At 35.3% G+C, this 18,760-nt stretch overlaps 1 protein-coding gene across 1 annotated transcript in view; it reads right to left on the bottom strand.

Moving 5' to 3' along the window:
- Usp3 (ubiquitin specific peptidase 3) overlaps positions 1 to 18,760 on the bottom strand; it is a 93,247-nt gene that overhangs the window by 59,789 nt on the left and 14,698 nt on the right. The gene's annotated exons all lie outside the window — the stretch shown is intronic.

The following is an 18,760-nucleotide window of genomic DNA, read 5'->3' as shown; positions in this document are numbered from 1 at the left end:
TATTTAATTATAATACCACTGTTTGACCTGCCCTTTACTGTAGTTTAGGTTCCAAATTCTGTGATAATACAGATTAATTTGTAGATTTTTATTTTGTAGAGAGAATTTCTAGACAGCAAACTCCCATCATTATGACCCTGTGATTATTAACCAACTTTGTATCTAGTCTAACCATTTGATTCCAATGCTCTTTCCTTAGTATCTATATATATAAGTTCCCAAATGCTCTGGGAACCAACTTTACCATTCTACTGGTTCCCTCATTAATAAGTCAAATAAATCTTTGATTATGTCCATTCTGTATTCCTATAAGAGGGGAGAAGGAAGGGGAAAAGCAGAATAAAGTGACATTCTGTCCAACAGACTCTCCCATCTGGCCAGAATAGGACTTGAACTGTTTTTGAAAATGAAAGCTTTGGAAGAGAAAATTCCCTTCAACCCTTTCCTTAATACATTCACACATTTACCTTAATTGACAAGGATGTCCTTGAAGACATTTGAGTGTTTTACTGAACTATGTCCAATTCTATTACACATGCATGTAAGCTGCATGACAGAAAGACCTAAAAGAATGCCTACCAAACTGTTAATAATTATTTAGGCAGGTACATGGGAAAACTATTGTAAGGGAAGACCATTGGCTTTGTATTTGCACATCTCTGTAGTGTTAGCCTCGCATGAAAAGAATATGACATTTTTATAGTTTGAAAAAAGTCCAATAAAAAAGTACATTAAAATGTTGGGTACCATGGTGCACACATGTAATCACAAGGACTCTGGAGGCTGAGGCATAAGGATCACAGTTCAAGACCAGCCTCAGCAACTGAGACCCTGTCTAAATAAGTTAAGTAAATGGGTGGGGAATGTGGCTTAGTGATTAAGTGCTATGGGTTCAATCCTTGGTACAAAAAATAAAAGTACATTAGAACAAAGCTTACTTGAATAGATATTCATGGTTTGAGGTATACTTTGGAGGACTGGGAAAACAATATTATGCTTTTTTGTTCTATCAAGTCTTTGTTTTAGCAAATATTAAGAAACATTGTAACTCAATCTGGAAAAAAAAAACTGTTGAAACTTGTGTGTTAGAGTGGAAAATTGGGTATTGAATTCAGGGGTGCCAGAGTTATATCCCCAGGCCTTTTTCATTTAGTTTCAAGACAGGGTCTTCCTAAAATGCCCAGGTTGATCTCAAACTTTCAACCTTCCTATCTCAGCCTTCCAAGTAACTGGGATTATAGGCATGTGTCACCTGGCCCAACTCTTGTCAAAATTTTATAGTATTCTGAAACAAAATAATTATATTACAGTAGTAGATTTAGGCCCAAGTTAAGCATTCAAAGAGTTTTTAAATTATGCAGGATGTTCCTCTTTTTTCCCTTTGATTTGGAGTGTTTCCTACCAAGTGTTCCTTTTCCCCTTTTTTATAGTTACAAACATACACACAGTACAGTTTTGTGATCTTATTTTTCCTCTATTGCTATATGAGTGCATTTTCTCACATTATTGCTTTTAAAACAGGGTATTATGTCTCTGGACTTAAAATAGCTCAAAAACTATTATTAATTCTTAAAACTTCTGAGTTACAAATTTTAAAATGATACACTAAGGTTTGGGGGGAAGAATTCAAATAATGCCTTAATGGTATGGGTTTTGAGATGATAAAAATGTTTTGGAACTAGACAGAGGTGGTAGTTGTGGAACAACTGTGGATGTACTAAATGCTACTGAATTTGTTCCCTTTTAAAAATGGTTGATTTTATATATGAATTGCACCTAAGTAGAAGATACCTACATATAATACTCTTAAGGCAAGGATGAAGAGAAAAAATAAAAGGAAATAAGGTTCTGAACTTCCAAAAAATTGGAAACAAGTGACTTTGCCTTTTTAATAAACCTAAAAATAAAAATACAAAAAACAAAAATCCCTTCACTGATTCAAGAAATCTGATATCTTCTATCATTTATTATAAGAAAGTTGATGTGTGATAGAGCAGTTAGTCTTGACTATTTAAACGACCATAATCCCCGAGAGTATAATATATTCACAGCAAAAAAAAAAAAAAAGACTAGAAAACTATAGAGAATAGGGATATTATAGGGGATTCTGAAGCCAATAAATAGCATTGCTTTGGGAAATATTTACTCTGTTTATACCCCTTACCCCAGTTTAAGAACTGTTAGTATACCCAAGACAATTATAAGATGAAGGATACTTGCTTTAAATTAAACTAATTCTCCATTATTGTTAAGAATGAAACAGGTGGATGGAGATATAGCTCATTAGTAGAGCGTCTGCTTGAGGCCCTGGGTTCAATCTTCAGTACTGGAAAAATTAAAATGAAGGAAAGAAAGATCATAGCATGAATGACAGAATACTACAGATCATCTTAAAATCATTTATTTTGGTCACCTTTAGGGAAAATGTCTTATTATTAAAAGGAGTTCCAATTTGTAGACAGATACGTTTCAAAAGTTTATCTGTAGTATGAATGCATTTCCCATAGAAACAGAATTAAAAGTTTCTAGGCTCTTCTATAAAATGCTACATGAAACTTAAATACTGGTACATGCACACATATGCATACACATGATAAAAACACACGTAATAAAATTATTTTTAAGCTCTGAATACAGTATCTATTCAGCAAAACGTAAAATAATTAAAGGGTTTTTTAAAAAAAATATTTTTAGTCTTCTATGCTGGTATTTGAGAGAAAGTGAGAAAGATGGAAACTCCTGGAAGTTCATAAAGAGATATCTGTAAATTAATAGGAGCTCTTTAATATACCTAATTATATCTCAAAGTGATGCCAAGGTAAAGAAACCATGCAATGTATTCTGCGAACAGTTACACTTGACCATAGCAAGGTCATTTGGCATTTCATAAATAAAGACTCATCTTTCATTCAGATTATAATTTTTTTCCAAACCAATATATCCTCTCCTTTAGTAAAGCTCTCCCATTTCCTTAGTGTCTCCTAACCCTAATTTCAATTTCATCTCTCAGCTTCTGTGTATCTTAGATCAATAACTGGCACTGTGAGGATTCCTTTCACTCTTCTCCTCTTCCTAGACAGCTCCAGAATCTTTCTCTCTCCCTGTTCCCATCTCCGCCTCCAGCTCTTCAAGTTGGGGAAAAAAAGACCTGTGTCTGGTAGGAATGAAGAACATCTTGATCCTCTCTAGAGCTTGGGCCATTTTCCAGAAGGCAGAAGCTATAACATAAGCTTGAAAAATGGGTACAAGAGTCCCACCTCTAAAACATGCCTCAAACTCATGTCTTCTTCCTAAAGTCCAAAGCTTTAATTTCCCTGGAAACCAGAGGCTCAGAGGTAGAGGAAAAACATTTAAGTGACCTACAGATCAAATTGGTTTTACTCTCTACTATTCATATGAAGGAAATAGCAATCTGAGGGACAAAGGGCAGAACTATGAAATTCTGGGCTTTAAGGGCTTATTCACACAAACATTTTCAAGTTCTGCTTGAAAGACAAAATGGCACCCACACTGAATATTGTATAATATTTTTTATACATAACCATTGATTTTCAATATCCTCTTAGTAGTCACTATATAAAACCTAATAACAAAGGACATATGATATTCAAAGACTATCAACAATTCTAATATTTTTGACAATTACTGTTTTCAAAAAAATTCATCACTGTCTACACACAAAGTAGTACAAGCATACAGTACTAATAGGTAAGTCATTTACAGTGCATACATTATTCAGAGTTGTTTTAACTAAGAGAAAAAGCTCTGCTCTTCTCAAGAATGAAGAAAAACGAGGATCAGATCTAGGATTCTAATCCTAGCTCTACCATTATTACCTATAAAAGTGCAAATATTCCTACTATTCTGAGTCTATGTCTTCATTGTAAAATGAAGAGTAGGCAATGACCTTGTCCCTTCTAATTACAAAATTATTCAAAGACATCGACTGGCAAAATTTAAAAAAATCAATCATTTCATCCTCCCTTATAAATAAAATCTTCTAATTCTACTTTCCACCCAATTTTCTTAAAGGGCTTATGTAGAGCTACAACTGCTAATGTAGTATAATTTTCTAAACCTGTGGTTTTCAGGTTTTTTCCCCTGCTTCCCATCATCTCTGAAGCCAATACATTCCCACTATATTGCTCTCCTCAGTATTAGCAACTCACTACACAGAAAGGTGGAAAGGAAGTATGTGGAATCACTGTTCAAAGCTGTTACAAACATGCTGACACAACAAGAAAACTCAGAACCCCAACCCTACATACAATTTTTAAAGCACAACATTTTCAAAATATTAGCAACCCATAAGAAAATATCCATAATATATTTCTTTTTTTTTATTGGTTGTTCAAAACATTACAAAGTTCATGACATATCATCTTTCATACATTTGATTTAAGTGGGTTATGAACTCCCATTTTTACCCCAAATACAAGTTGCAAAATCACATCGGTTACACATCCACATTTTTACATAATGCCATATTAGTGACTGCTGTATTCGGCTACCTTTCCTATCCCCTACTATCCCCCCTCCCCTTCCCTCCCATCTTCCCTCTCTATCCCATCTGCTGTTATTCAATTCCCTCCCTTGTTTTTTTTTCTTTTTCCCCTTTCCCCTCACAAACTCTTATATGTAATTTTGTGTAACAATGAGGGTCTCCTTCCATTTCCATACAGTTTCCCTTCTCTCCCTTTCCCTCTCACCACTCGTCTCTGTTTAATGTTAGTCTTTTCCTCATGCTCTTCCTCCCTGCTCTGTTCTTAGTTGCTCTCCTTATATCAAAGAAGACATTTGGCATTTGTTTTTTAAGGATTGGCTAGCTCCACTTAGCATAATCTGCTCTAATGCCATCCATTTCCCTGCAAATTCCATGATTTTGTCGTTTTTTAGTGCTGCATAATACTCCATTGTGTATAAATGCCACATTTTTTAATCCATTCATCTATTGAAGGGCATCTAGGTTGATTCCAGAGTCTAGCTATTGTGAATTGTGCTGCTAGGATCATTGATGTGGCAGTATCCCTATAGTATGCTCTTTTAAGGTCCTCAGGGAATAGTCCGAGAAGGGCGATAGCTGGGTCAAAGGGTGGTTCCATTCCCAGCTTTCCCAGGAATCTCCATACTGCTTTCCATATTGGCTGCACCAATTTGCAGTCCCACCAGCAATGTACAAGTGTACCCTTTTCCCCACATCCTCGCCAGCACTTATTGTTGTTTGACTTCCTAACCTCAAAAAAAAAAAAATAAAATACTTGGGAATCAACCTAACAAAAGAGGTGAAAGATTTATACAATGAAAACTACAGAACCCTAAAGAGAGACATAATATATCTCTTTTAAAAAAAAGTCAAAATTTGTGGGACTGGGGTTGTAACTCAGTGATACAGCACTTGCCTAGCATGAGTGAGGCACTGGGTTAGATTCTCAGCACCAAATACAAATATAAAAAAAAAAGATCCATCAACAACTAAAAAATATATATATATATTTTAAAAAGGCCATTTGTATGTAGCATATACTGTATAGCAAGACTATATATGAATATTATACTTCATTTGATATTCTACAATCCAAAGAGATATGAACTACTATTTGGCCTATCTTATAGATTAGGAAATTGAGGCACATAAAGTTATACAACTTGCTTTGTTAAGCAACAAAGCAAAAACTCAAACTTATACTGTTTTTGAAATCATAGACTATGGCAAAGCAGATAAAACCAGAAAACTGACACTTACATTTGGTTTGTTTTTCCTTTTCCTTTTATTTATTTTTAGAGACAGGTCTTACTATATTGTCCAGGCTGGTCTTGAACTCCTTAAGCTTAAGGGCCTCCTGTCTCAGCCTCCTAAGCAGCTGAGACTACAGGTTTGTGCCAGGGAATGCCACTATACCCAGCTTCACTTTTGTTGTAAAAAGAAATCATACTATACATTTCTATGTCTGTGCAGATATTATAGCTCTACGTAAATTTTAAAAGTCTAAAAGGGTATTATAGTAACTGTTAACAGTTATATAAAAGAAATGGTATGGTAAGTGGAGCCACAAAGACCTGTTTTCATTTTCAACTGTACTATTTGAAGTTTTTCAAACAGCATTACTTCTTTCACAATAAATGTTAAATTTAAAAAGCTTTAAAAATGAAAGAAATTGTGGATCCAAGATGGCGGGCCAACGGGAGGTTGTGTCGCTCCATGACCTGGGTCTCAAGTAGTGAGAATACTGCTTCTCTGTGAGCTATATTCCTGCTCCCATGCAGGAATCACGGCCACTGTGCCAGTGGAGGGCTCCAGGCCTCAGAGTCAGGTTGGGTCTCCCAACTACTCGCCCATGCAAGACTACAGGGTACCGGGAGCAGGACCATTGACATCAGCACTGGCGCAGAACTTTCAGCCACCTCCCCCACCCCCAGCAGAAATTATGGACACTGCTCCCACGCAGGCCACCTGACAGCTTACCATGTGCAGGAACTCTGGCTACCACTCCCGTGTAGAACCCCCATCTACAAATGTGGGGCTCCCCCGGTCCCCACTATCTAGGGACTCTGCAGCAGTGGAGATAGTCCCCTAAGCGTAGTGGCCTGCCTGCACCCGAGAACTTCACATAGGCTCTGAAGTCAGTCAACAGCCACACACTGCACTCCACTGAGCTGTCTCTGAACTCAACATCCAACATCATTGCCTGGCTCCCCACCATATCCAACACCCCATCACTGAAAGCAGGCGCCTCCATCTTGGACCACCTTTATCACCATCTTTAGTGGGGGCAACCCCTAGTTTGGAACTCTGGCTGGCCAGGTACCCAGTCTCTAACTCCTCCCTTTCCCAGCAGCCGCTACCCTGGCACAGCGACTCCCTGGTTATCTTCACCTTCCTGAGGGCGGATATACCAGCTAACAACAGAGGACACCACTATTGGATGAGAGGGGAAGCAGGAAAGATATTGATCTCCAACCCAAACAATCCTTGTTTCTTCCTTCAAGATTTTTTTTTTCTTCTCCCTCTCTATTCTCCTGCTCTCACATCCCCAACATATGTGAAACAAAATACTTTGCATGTATTAGGATTTTGAGGACTGGGACATCTGAATAGTATATTACAGTTGTATTGTATATTCTTTTGTTTGTATCTTTTATTTTTTCCCCCACCATTTCTAGTACTTGTCTATGGAAAATTACTTCTGCTACTAATCTGCCTCTTTAGATTTCTCTTTTATGCTTCATAAGATATAATAACTATATTCTCACCTCCTCAGCATATCATCCTATTCCTCACCCCCAGTTCTTTGTCCACCATCAGAAATTGTAAACCCTTTTATAAACCTACTGAGTAAATTGCAGATAATAAATGAATTTACCATTTCTGTACATTGTGACCAAATTGTAAATGTCTTAATAGCAAGCATTTGTTTTTAGGGTGTATACTGTTTATATTAGGATCTGTTAACATTGTCCTTCACCTCAAAGGAGAGGTATTAGAACCCTACAGGGGCACTATAATGCCTAGGATCCACAGTGCTAGAAGGGAAGACACACAAGCAATATGAAAAGACAAAGGAAAAAAGTGCCCCAAACAAATCAAGATACCCACATTATTAGAATCCATGGCCAGCAAAGCAGAAGAAATTACAGAGAAGGAGTTCAGGATGTACATAATTAAAATGTTCTGTGAATTAAAGGATGATATGAGAGAGCAAATACAGGCAGTAAAAGATCATTTTGACAAAAAGCTACATAAACAAATACAGAAAACAAAAGAGTATTTCAATAGGGAGATAGAGGTTCTAAAAAAAAAATCCTTGAAATGAAAGAAACAATAAACCAAATTAAAAGCATCACCAATTGAAAGCATCACCAACAGATTAGATCACTTGGAAGATAGAAACTCAGACAATGAAAACAAAATATATAATCTTGAAAAGAATGTGGACCACACAGCGAAAATGGTAAGAAACCATGAGCAGACATTCAAGAAATATGGAATAGCATAAAAAGACCAAATTTAAGAGTTATTAGGAGAGAGGAAGGCATAGAGTTCCAAACCAAAGGAATGAGCAATCTATTCAATGAAATAATATCAGATAATTTTCCAAACATGAAGAATGAAATGGAAAACCAAACTCAAAAGGCTTACAGTTTGCCAAATATACAAAATCACAACAGATCCACACCAAGACACATTATAATGAAAATTTCTAATATACAGAATAAGGCAAGAATATTAAAAGCCACAAGAGAGAGAAAAGAAATCAGATTGCATATAGGAGGAAACCAATTAGATTATATGTAGATTTTTCAACCTAGACGCTGAAAGATAGAAGATCCTGGAACAACTTTATAAAGCTCTGAAAGAAACAGATGCCAATGAAGAATCTTACATCCAGCAAAATTAAGCTTTAGATTTGATAATGAAATAAAAATCTTCCATGATAAACCAAAGTTAAAAGAATTTACAGCTCCAAAGCCAGCACTACAGAACATGCTCGGCAAAATATTCCATGAAAAGGAACTGAAAAACAATCATTATACAAAATACATGTATGAAGATGTGAGAGAAAAAAAAAAGAATACTGTTACCTTAGATTAGGTAGAAAGAAGTGATGGGAGGGGAGAGGGGGATAGGAAAGATAGTAGAATGAAACAGACATTATTATTACTGTGTGTATATATGTGACTGCATGATCAATATGATTCTGCAACCTGTACACTCAGAAAAATGAGAAATTATATCCCACCTGATTCAAATGTATGATTTATCATAGTCATTGTACTGTCATGTATAACTAATTAAAACAAATTTTAAAAATTAAAAAAAGAAAATCAGCAAAGTGAGGTATTACACTAAAGGAAAAACTAATCAAAGGAGAAACCAAGTCAAGCTAAATAACAAAAATGGCTGGGGATACAAATCACGTCTCAATAATAACCCTGAATGTTAATGGTCTAAACTCACCAACCAAAAGACACAGACTGGCAGATTGGATTAAAAAATAAAGACCTAACAATATGTTGTCTCCAAGAGACTCATCTCATAGGAAAAGACATCCACAGACTGAAGGTGAAAGGTTAGGAAAAATCGGTACCACTCACATGGACTGCAGAAGCAAGTAGGGGTTTTTCCATCCTCATATCAAAAAATCAGACTTCAAGCCAAAGTTAATCAAAAGGGATAAAAGAAGGATAATTCATACTGCTTAAGGAAACCATTCATCAACAAGATATAACAATAATAAATTTATATGCCCCAAACAATGGAGCATCTATATTCATCAAACTAACTCTTCTCAAGTTCAAGAGTCAAACAGACTACAACACAATAATTCTGGGTGACTTTAACACCTCTTTTACCACTGGATAGATGATCCAAATAAAAGCTGAAAAAAGGAACTATATAACTCAATAATACAATCAATAACTTAGACTTAACTGACTCATCCCTCAGTGAATGAATGCACTTTCTTAGCAGCATATGGATCCTTTGCTAAAATAGACCATATATTATGCCACAAGGCAACTCTTAGCAAATATAAAAAAGTAGAGATACTACCCTGCATTCTACCAGATCATAATGGAATGAAAATAGAAATCAATGATAAAATAAAAAATAAAAAAGCTACTCCAACACCTGGAGAATAAATAATATGCTACTGAATGAACAATGAGTGGCAAAAGACATCAAGGAGGAGATTAAAAAAATTCTTGGAGTTGAATGAAAACAGATTCAACATATCAAAATCTCTGGAACACTATGAAGGCAGTTCTAAGAGGAAAGTTCATTGCATGGAGTTCATTCCTTAAAAAAAAAAAAAAAAAAAAAAGTCAACAAATAAATGACTTAACATTACATCTCAAATCCCTAGAAAAAGAAGAACAAATCAACACCAAAAGCAGAAGACAGGAAATAATTAAATCAAAGCTGAAATCAATGAAATTAAAACAAAACAAACAATTGAAAAAAGCTGACAAAATAAAAAGTGGGTTCTTTGAAAAAATGAAGCCATGCCAATGAAGAGGAGAAAGAAAACTCAAATTACTGACATATATGATGAAAAAGGAAATATCACAACAGATACTACAGAAATACAGAAGATAATTAGAAATTGTTTTAAAAACTTGTACTCTAATAAAATAGAAAATATCGAAGGCACTGACAAATTTCTAGAGTCATATGATTTGCCCAAATCCAATCATGATGATATACATAATTTAAACAGATCAATTTCAAGCAATGAAATAGAAGATGCCATCAGAACCCTACCAACCAAGAAAAGCTCAGGACCAGATGGATACATAGCCGAGTTCTACAAAGACCTATAAATAACTAATACCAATACTCCTCAATTTATCTTAGGAAATAGAAAAAGAGGGAGCACTTCCAACCTCATTCTACAAGGCCAATATCACCCTGATTCCAAAACCAGGCAAAGATACATCAAAGAAAGAAAACTTCAGACCAATATCTCTAATGAACATAGATGCAAAAATGCTCAATAAATTTCTGGCAAATCGAATACGAAAACATATCAAAAAGATAAACCCACGATCAAGTGGGGTTCATCCCAGGGATACAAGATTGGTTAATCAATAAATGTAATTCATCACATCAATAGACGTAAAGAACCATACAATCATCTCAATAGATGCAGAAAAAGCATTTGACAAAATACATCACCCTTCATGTTCAAAATATTAGAAAAACTAGGGATAACATCACAACATCGTAAAAGCTATCTATGCTAAGCCCCAGGCCAACATCATTCTAAATGGAGAAAAATTGAAAGCATTCCCTCTAAAAACTGGAACAAGACAGGGATGCCCTCTATCACCACTTCTGTTTAACATAGTTCTTGAAACATTGGCCAGAGCAATTAGACAAAAGAAATTAAAGGGATACAGACAGGAAAAGAAGAACTCAAATTAGCACTATTTGCCGACAATATGATTCTAACCTAGAAGACCCAAAAAATTCTACCAGAAAACTTCTAGAACTAGTAAATGAATTCAGCAAAGTAGCAGGGTACAAAATCAACACCTATAAATCAAAGGCATTTCTGTGTATCAGTGACAAATCCTCTGAAAGGGATTTACATTTACAATAGCCTCAAAATAAAATAAAATAAAATACTTGGGAATCAACCTAATGAAAGAGGTGAAAGACCTCTACAATGAAAACTACAAAATGCTAAAGAAAGAAATTAAAGAAGACCTTAGAAGATGGAAAGATCTCCCTTGTTCTTGGTAGGCAGAATTAATATTGTCAAAATGACCATACTACCAAAAGCATTATACAGATTTAATGCAATTCCAATCAAAACCCCAATGACATTCTTAATAGAAACAGAAAAAGCAGTCATGAAATTCATCTGGAAAAATCAGACATCCAGATTAGCTAAAGCAATTCTTAGCAAGAAGGGTAAAGCAGGTGGTGTCACTATACCAGACCTTAAACTACACTACAGAGCAATAGTAACAAAAAACACATGGTATTGGCACCAAAATGGACTGGTAGACCAATGGTACAGAATAGAGGACACAGAGACTAACCCACATAATTATAGTTATCTTATATTAGACAAAGGCACCAAAAACATACATTGGAGAAAAGATAGCCTCTTCAACAAATGGTGCTGGAAATCTAGAAATCCATATACAACAAAATGAAATTAAACCCCCATCTCTCACCATGCACAAAACTCAACTCAAAGTGGATCAAGGACCTAGGAGTTAAACCAGAGACCTGAGTCTAATAGATGAAAAAGTAGGCCCAAACTGCCATTATATTGGATTAGGCCCCTACTTCAATCTTTAATGTTTATTTTTTAGTTGTAGTTGGACACAATATCTTTATTTATTTATTTTTATGTGGTGTTGGGGATAGAACCCACCCAGGGCCTCGCCTATGCTAGGCGAGTGCCCTACCACTGAGCCACAACCCCAGGCCCTACTTCCTTAATAAGACTCCTATAGTGCAAGAATTAAAATCAAGAATTAATAAATGGGATGGATTCAAACTAAAAAGCTTCTTCTCAGCAACAGAAACAATCAGTGAGATGAATAGAGAGCCTACAGCTTGCGAGCAAATTTTTACTGTGTACACAAAAGATACAGCACTAATCTGTAGGGTTTATAAAGAACTCAAAAAACTAAATACCATAAAAAAACAAATAACCCAATAAATGGGAATTAAAAACAGCATACTACAGGGACACAGACACATCAATGTTTATAGTAGCACAATTCACTATAGCTAAACTATGGAACCAACCTAGATACCCTTCAGTAGATGAATGGATAAAGAAAATGGAATATTACTCAGCAATCAAAGAGAATAATATCAAGGCATTTGCAGGTAAATGGATGGAGTTGGAGAATATAATGCTAAGTGAAATTAACCAATCCCCAAAAATCAAATGCTGAATATTTTTTTTGATATAAGGAGGGTGATTAATAGTGGGGTTCGGAGGGGGAGCATGGGAAGATTAGAGGAACTCTAGATGGGGCAAAGGGATGGGAGGGGAAGGGAAGGGGAATGGGGGCAGAAAAGAGAGTGGAGTGAGATGGACATCATTACCATAAGTACATGTATGAAGACATGAATGGTGTGAATATATTTTGTATACAACCAAAGATATGAAAAATTGTGCTATATATGTATAATATGAATTGCAATGCATTCTGCTGTCATATATAACAATTAGAATAAAAAATTTAAAAAGAAAACAAAAAAAATTAAAGAAACTGTAATTATAAATTTTTCTTAATAAAATGGACTTATTCTAAATTTTCAAGCACAAGTAATAAATTTAACTAAAAATCCAGTATCATAATTTTGGATTTGCAAAACATAATCAAAAATTTTTAAATTGTGTGGCTTTTGTTAAAACATACACACACAAACTCGATATGAGTTTCAATAGTAAAAGTGTTCCTGGAATTTGACGACAGGGTAAATATCATCATAAAAAATATACATACATACATATATGTGTGTGTGTATATATATATATTCCAGTACATAGGTAGAAATATATTCCTTTCTGACCCAATTTATCCTCTATTTCACATATATAAATATATATTTATATTTATATAACTATTAAGCATTTTTATAACTTTATTTTTTTATATTTTTATGTGGTGCTGAGGATCAAACCCAATGCCTCACATGTGCTAGGCAAGCACTCTACCACTGAGTCACAATCCCAGCCTGATATATTTTTATATTTAGGAGCAAGATATGTAATCTTCCATACACCATAAAGACTCTTAGAACTGCATGCTCAGAAACCTATGCTATGCTAAATATTCTGAAGTGTCTTTGAATGCCTTGAAATTATTGGGAAAAGAAACTGGTAAAGTCACAAAAAACAGGAACCAAGCCATAATATAGTCCAAAAAAGAAATGGAACCATACTAAGCAACTGTCAAAGGTGCCAAGGCAGTCTGAATGTAGCCAAAATCATTGATGTCTCCCATCCCCACAATGCTGTTCATTATGGGAATGGGTATTTTGGTTCCCAGGGAACAGGGCAACAGGAGAATTCTCATAAAAAGCAACAAGACGTGGGCTGGGGTTACTGCACAGTGGTAGAGCACTTGCCTAGCGTGTATAAGGCACTAGGTTTGATTCTCAGCACTGCATATAAATAAATAAAATAAAGACTCATTGACAACTTAAAAAAAAAAAAAAGGCAACAGGAGATACTCAGGGCCAAAGACGTGAGCCAAGGAAGAGCATGGAGCTAAGCAGAGGTACAAATACTGGGAGAGAAGACCAAGCACAAGGCACCAAATCCAAAATGTTCAGAAGTACCAGATAGAGACTCAAGGCCAAGATCATAGAACCCTGAGTTCAGAGCCTAGGCAGGGAGACATTTATGAAGCAAAGCTTGTCTCCATTGCCTTTCCATTTCCCCCCCACAAAAACCTTTTCCACTTTCTTCCTTCAAGCAGCTCTTTAACTTCCATTCCTTTCTTATTCTAGTCTGGCAATCCATCTCTCCTATAACATTAGATAAGTAAATTAATTGCTGGTAAAGTCACAGTTAAAGCATTTGTCTTAACAGTTCCCACCTTTCTGCTTAAATGCCTTGTGGTAGATTGAATATGGCCACAAATTCTTTCACACTTTCTTCTTCCCATAGAGAGGCAAGTTCTATGTCCTCATTTCCGGAATCTGGGCAGGCTCGGCAATTGAACATGGCAGAAGTGATTCCAATTTGCAAGTCCAGATCTTATAAAAGTCACAGCTTCCTCTTCTTACTGCTTGGAATGCTTGCTCTAGGGGAAGCCAGCCACACCATAAGAAATTATTATCCTGAGACCAACATACTGTGAAAAGCCCAAACCCCATCTGGAGAATATGACATCAGAGGGACCAGAGAAATAACTAACTCACACAGAGACATGCTGAATTAAGAAACCACTTTGGAAGATGTTCTAGCCCCAGAAACGTTGCCTGATAAAATCTCAGTCAAACTATTCTACAAAATTATAAGCAAAACAAATTTTTTTAAAACTACTAGGATGCAGGACAGTTTGTTACCCAGCAATAGACAACTGCCATAGAGGAGGGGTATTAATTATAAAACTTCTACCACATCTGCTAAACTCCTCGCTGGAATGTATGACAATTGTTTAGCAGAAGAATGGGAACTTTAAAAGGGTCTACCCAACAGGAATCTAAACTATCCAAAGACAAGTCTATCTCCTCTACAACAGAGACAGTGAGAGGTAAACAGCAGTTTAGCCTCAATTCAGCTGCCATAATCCTTTGGATTAAATATTTGTTTCACATCAATATTTAAAAAACAAATCCAAACATGCTGCTGCTACCATAAGACAAACTTAGTCTTTAGAATGAGCAGCACTCCTAATGTTGACTTACATTGTAAAAATAGTAACAAATAGCAAGTTCAAAACCTTCACAAATTCTAAAGCACCATTCTCATACAAATCACAAGTTCTGCATAAAGATCCTTAAAAAGTGCCATAGGCACTTTTCTGTTCATTAAACGCTACAAAGCCTTATACTTCCTTCCTTTTGCTTTTCTGGATTATGTTATTTAATAAGCATTGTGGAAAACCTCAGGTTGAGGACAACCTACTCCATCTCTATTTCTAATTCTATCTTTACCCTAGGAGTTCTGATATCCCAAGATTTCTTAGGAAGTACTCACAACTTTCTCTAGTTCCTATTAAGTTATTCCCCAGCTGGCCTGGCAGGGCAAAAGGGACAGTGACCAGAACTCTGCTCACATTATTTCAGTTGCAAAGGTCTTGATCTCCTTTCCTTGCCTCCAAACCCTGTCAAAAGAACCCCTTCCTTTTTAAAATTTGTTCTAATTAGTTATATATGACAGTAGAATGCATTTTAACACATCATACATAAATAGAGTATAATTTCTCATTTTTCTGGTTGTATATGGTATGCAGTTACACCAGTCGTGTAGTCATTTGTGCCCACAGGGTAATAATGTCCAATTCATTCTATTATCTTTCCTACCCCATACCCCTCCCCTCCCTTCATTCCCCTCTGTCTAATCCAAAGTACTTCTATTCTTCCTTAGTCGCCCCCCACCTATTGTGAAAGAGCATCCACATATTGGCTTTTGGTTCTTTGGGACTGGCTTATTTCATTTACATGATATTCTCTAGCTCCATCCATTTACTGGCAAATGTCATAATTTCATTCTTCTTTAAGGATGAGTATATTCCATTGTGTGTAGTGTGTGTGTGTGTGTGTGTGTGTGTGTGTGTGTATAACATTTTCTTTATCCATTCATCTGTTGAAGGGCACCTAGGTTGGTTCCATAGTTTAGAATTGTGAATTGAGCTGCTATAAACATTGATGTGTCTGTGTCACTGTAGTATGCTGACTTTAAGTTCTTAGGGTATAAACTGAGGAGAGGGACAGCTGGGTCAAAATTTTTTTATACAAAAATGTACCGAACCAAATGTGTTACTTTCATAGGAATTCACTGTTATTCTGTGGGCTCAAAATAAATGTTAGCAGTTATGTGATATAGTGAACCAAGTATGAACTTCAGAACCAATATAGCCTACCATTCTTTTATTTTAGAATCTTACTGTAACAGTTGGTTCCACAGTCTATTTTTCTTCATTATAAAAGGGGAAAATACCAACTCTATCTCACATGGCTATGGTAAGGATTTCAAGAGACAAACTTATGAAGTACACAGCATAGAGCCTAAGAAATAGAAAAGCACCCAGTGAGCTGGTCACAGTGGCACACACCTGTAATCTCGGCTACTCAGAAGGTTGAGGCAGGAGAATTCCAAATTGAGGCCAATCTCAGCAATTTAGGGAGACCCTTAGCAACCTAAGGAGACCCTGCCTCAAAATAAAAAAAAAAAAAAAATTAAAGGATAAAGGATGTCACTCAGTGGTAAAGTGCCTGTGGGTTCAATCACAGTATCAAAGAAAAAAAGAAAAAAGAAAAAAAAAAGTGAATGTCAGATATCAGTTCTCCTCCTAAAACATATGTAAAAGAATAAAATCACTGTCAGGATTGTACACACTGCAGTTAACAGATGTCCACACCACAATTAACAGTTTTCTTCAGCTTACATTCTTTAAAAGAATTTCAATTGACAATATTTTTTCCACAGAAAAATTCCAAATACTATAAGTCAAATTAAAGCCAGCAAAAATCCCTCAGAAACTCCTCCTATATCTGACCTAAGATGAAATCCAAAACATCAAATTAATGAAATCAAATGTTCAATTTTAATACTTATTTCAAAGCTTATGTAACTATTATAACCACCATATCAAATCATTAAATTTTAGAAATCCAATGTAAAATAAATCCTTCTAGAAACAAAATGCATTTTATATGCAAATTTTGAGAGATAATGTAAGTAGATTCAGACAACTTAGTAAGATGCTACTCAAATAAAACATTTACATATAGAAGCAACTCAAGAACCAAGCCATACTGAAATACACCAAAATCAGAGGTATTCAGAACAGATATTAAATCCTTGTTTGTCAATTTAAGCAACCAAAGTATACCTTGGGTATCTATTCTATTTGGTATATTATCAGTACACGGCAACAAATTGAATTGTCAAAATTCAGACTAAAAAAGATGTTAAGTTCTTAATGTAAACTATTTCATATTCTAATATCAAAAGCAATGAGGTTACAGGCCAAGTCATCTAATTGTAACTTGTAACTTTTTAAAATTTTGCTTAACATAATGGTCTCTAATTCAATCCATTTTCCTGCAAATGACAGTTTCATTTTTATTTATAGCTGGTAACTTCTAACTTTTATTCAAGCAAAGTGAACAGGAACTATTTCAAATTATCCCAAATTTAAGATATGGTTATCAGCTTATTTTTGTAGAACAGTAGGTTTTAACTTGTACCCTAAATAATTCTTATTTATCCACCTTATTATCTAGACCTCTTTAAGAATCAATGTCCTTAGAGCAATCAGAAGTTAATTTTGAGACTTTTCTACATCAGAGCATGCACAGAAAACAATAACACCTGTATGACACATGTACATAAACTGAAAAGGCTTCTCAGGGCCAGAAGTAATCTGTCTGGGGGCAAAGCCACCCTCACAGTAAGGGAATCATTTAACTCCATATATAAGTAATACCATCTGTGGTCCCTCTGGCAGGAAACTACATTAGCCAATCTTTGACATGGTTATCTAGCAATGCAGCTGGAAGAGGTCTGACTCCTATTCCAATGCCCACTTGTTAGAACAAAAGCATTATCTGGGAATATAAGATGTCATTCCTCTAAGGACCTGCAGTTCATAATCATCAATCCTCTGAGACCTATCAGTGAATGCTGAAATCCTTATTTCTATCCTATATAGAACTGTCTTGTCCTACTGCCATTCTATAATCCTAAGAAGGAGCCGTCAACAGTTTGCAAAAAGAAACCTATGTAAATTAAATTAAAAGTGAGAAGTTTCAGAAACAGCTAGGTCTGAGCACTGATATGTATGTATAAGGAACAGTCAACTGCTTAAATGAATGTTGACCCAAAGCATATTAGTTTATTAATTTACTAAAAATATTCCCAAGGTCAATTACAGTTTTTCAAGGTTTCCTAGACAGAAAAATAATTCCAACAAAATATTGCATTGAAATAAATAGCCTTGAATACATTGGTAAGGCCACAAAAAATAGGAAGATAGGAGTAGGCAGGCAAAGAACTGAATTATTATTATGAAAGCATTTACACATTACTGCTTGCACAATTAAAAAGTTAAATTTTTATTCACACTCAGTGATACATAATAACAATAATTATATACCTATTATTATAAAAACAAAATCTCAAAAGTGTCTAGAATAGCTGCTACAAATTACTTTAACAAGGAGGAAAACACTAACTTTAGATTGAATTAATCTAGCAAATATTACCTTACTAAAACAAAAGCAATCAAAGTTAACATCACCAAAAACAAGACAAACCAATATTATCACCTCTTGATATGATGCCCTAAGGAGACATATTTCTTACTTCTGTTGTATTCCTATCAAAGAATGCATAACCTGAATCTAAGAAAACCCAGAAAAACTCAAAGTGAGGGACATTCATTCTATAAACTATCTGACTTGGCTTTTTCAAAAATGCCAAGACATGAAAGACAAAGAAATGCTGAAGAACTATTTCAGAAGAAAGCTAAAGTACCACTATATCTTCAAATTAATTAGGGAAGAGGAATATAAACAGAAAATCGACATATAAATGATAAAGGAAATGAG

This window comes from Callospermophilus lateralis, chromosome 3, assembly GCF_048772815.1.
Source record: "Callospermophilus lateralis isolate mCalLat2 chromosome 3, mCalLat2.hap1, whole genome shotgun sequence".
Lineage (NCBI taxonomy): Eukaryota > Metazoa > Chordata > Mammalia > Rodentia > Sciuridae > Callospermophilus > Callospermophilus lateralis.
The sequence above is the reverse complement of the archived record's forward strand: the minus strand, read 5'-3'. Positions and strand labels throughout refer to the sequence as shown.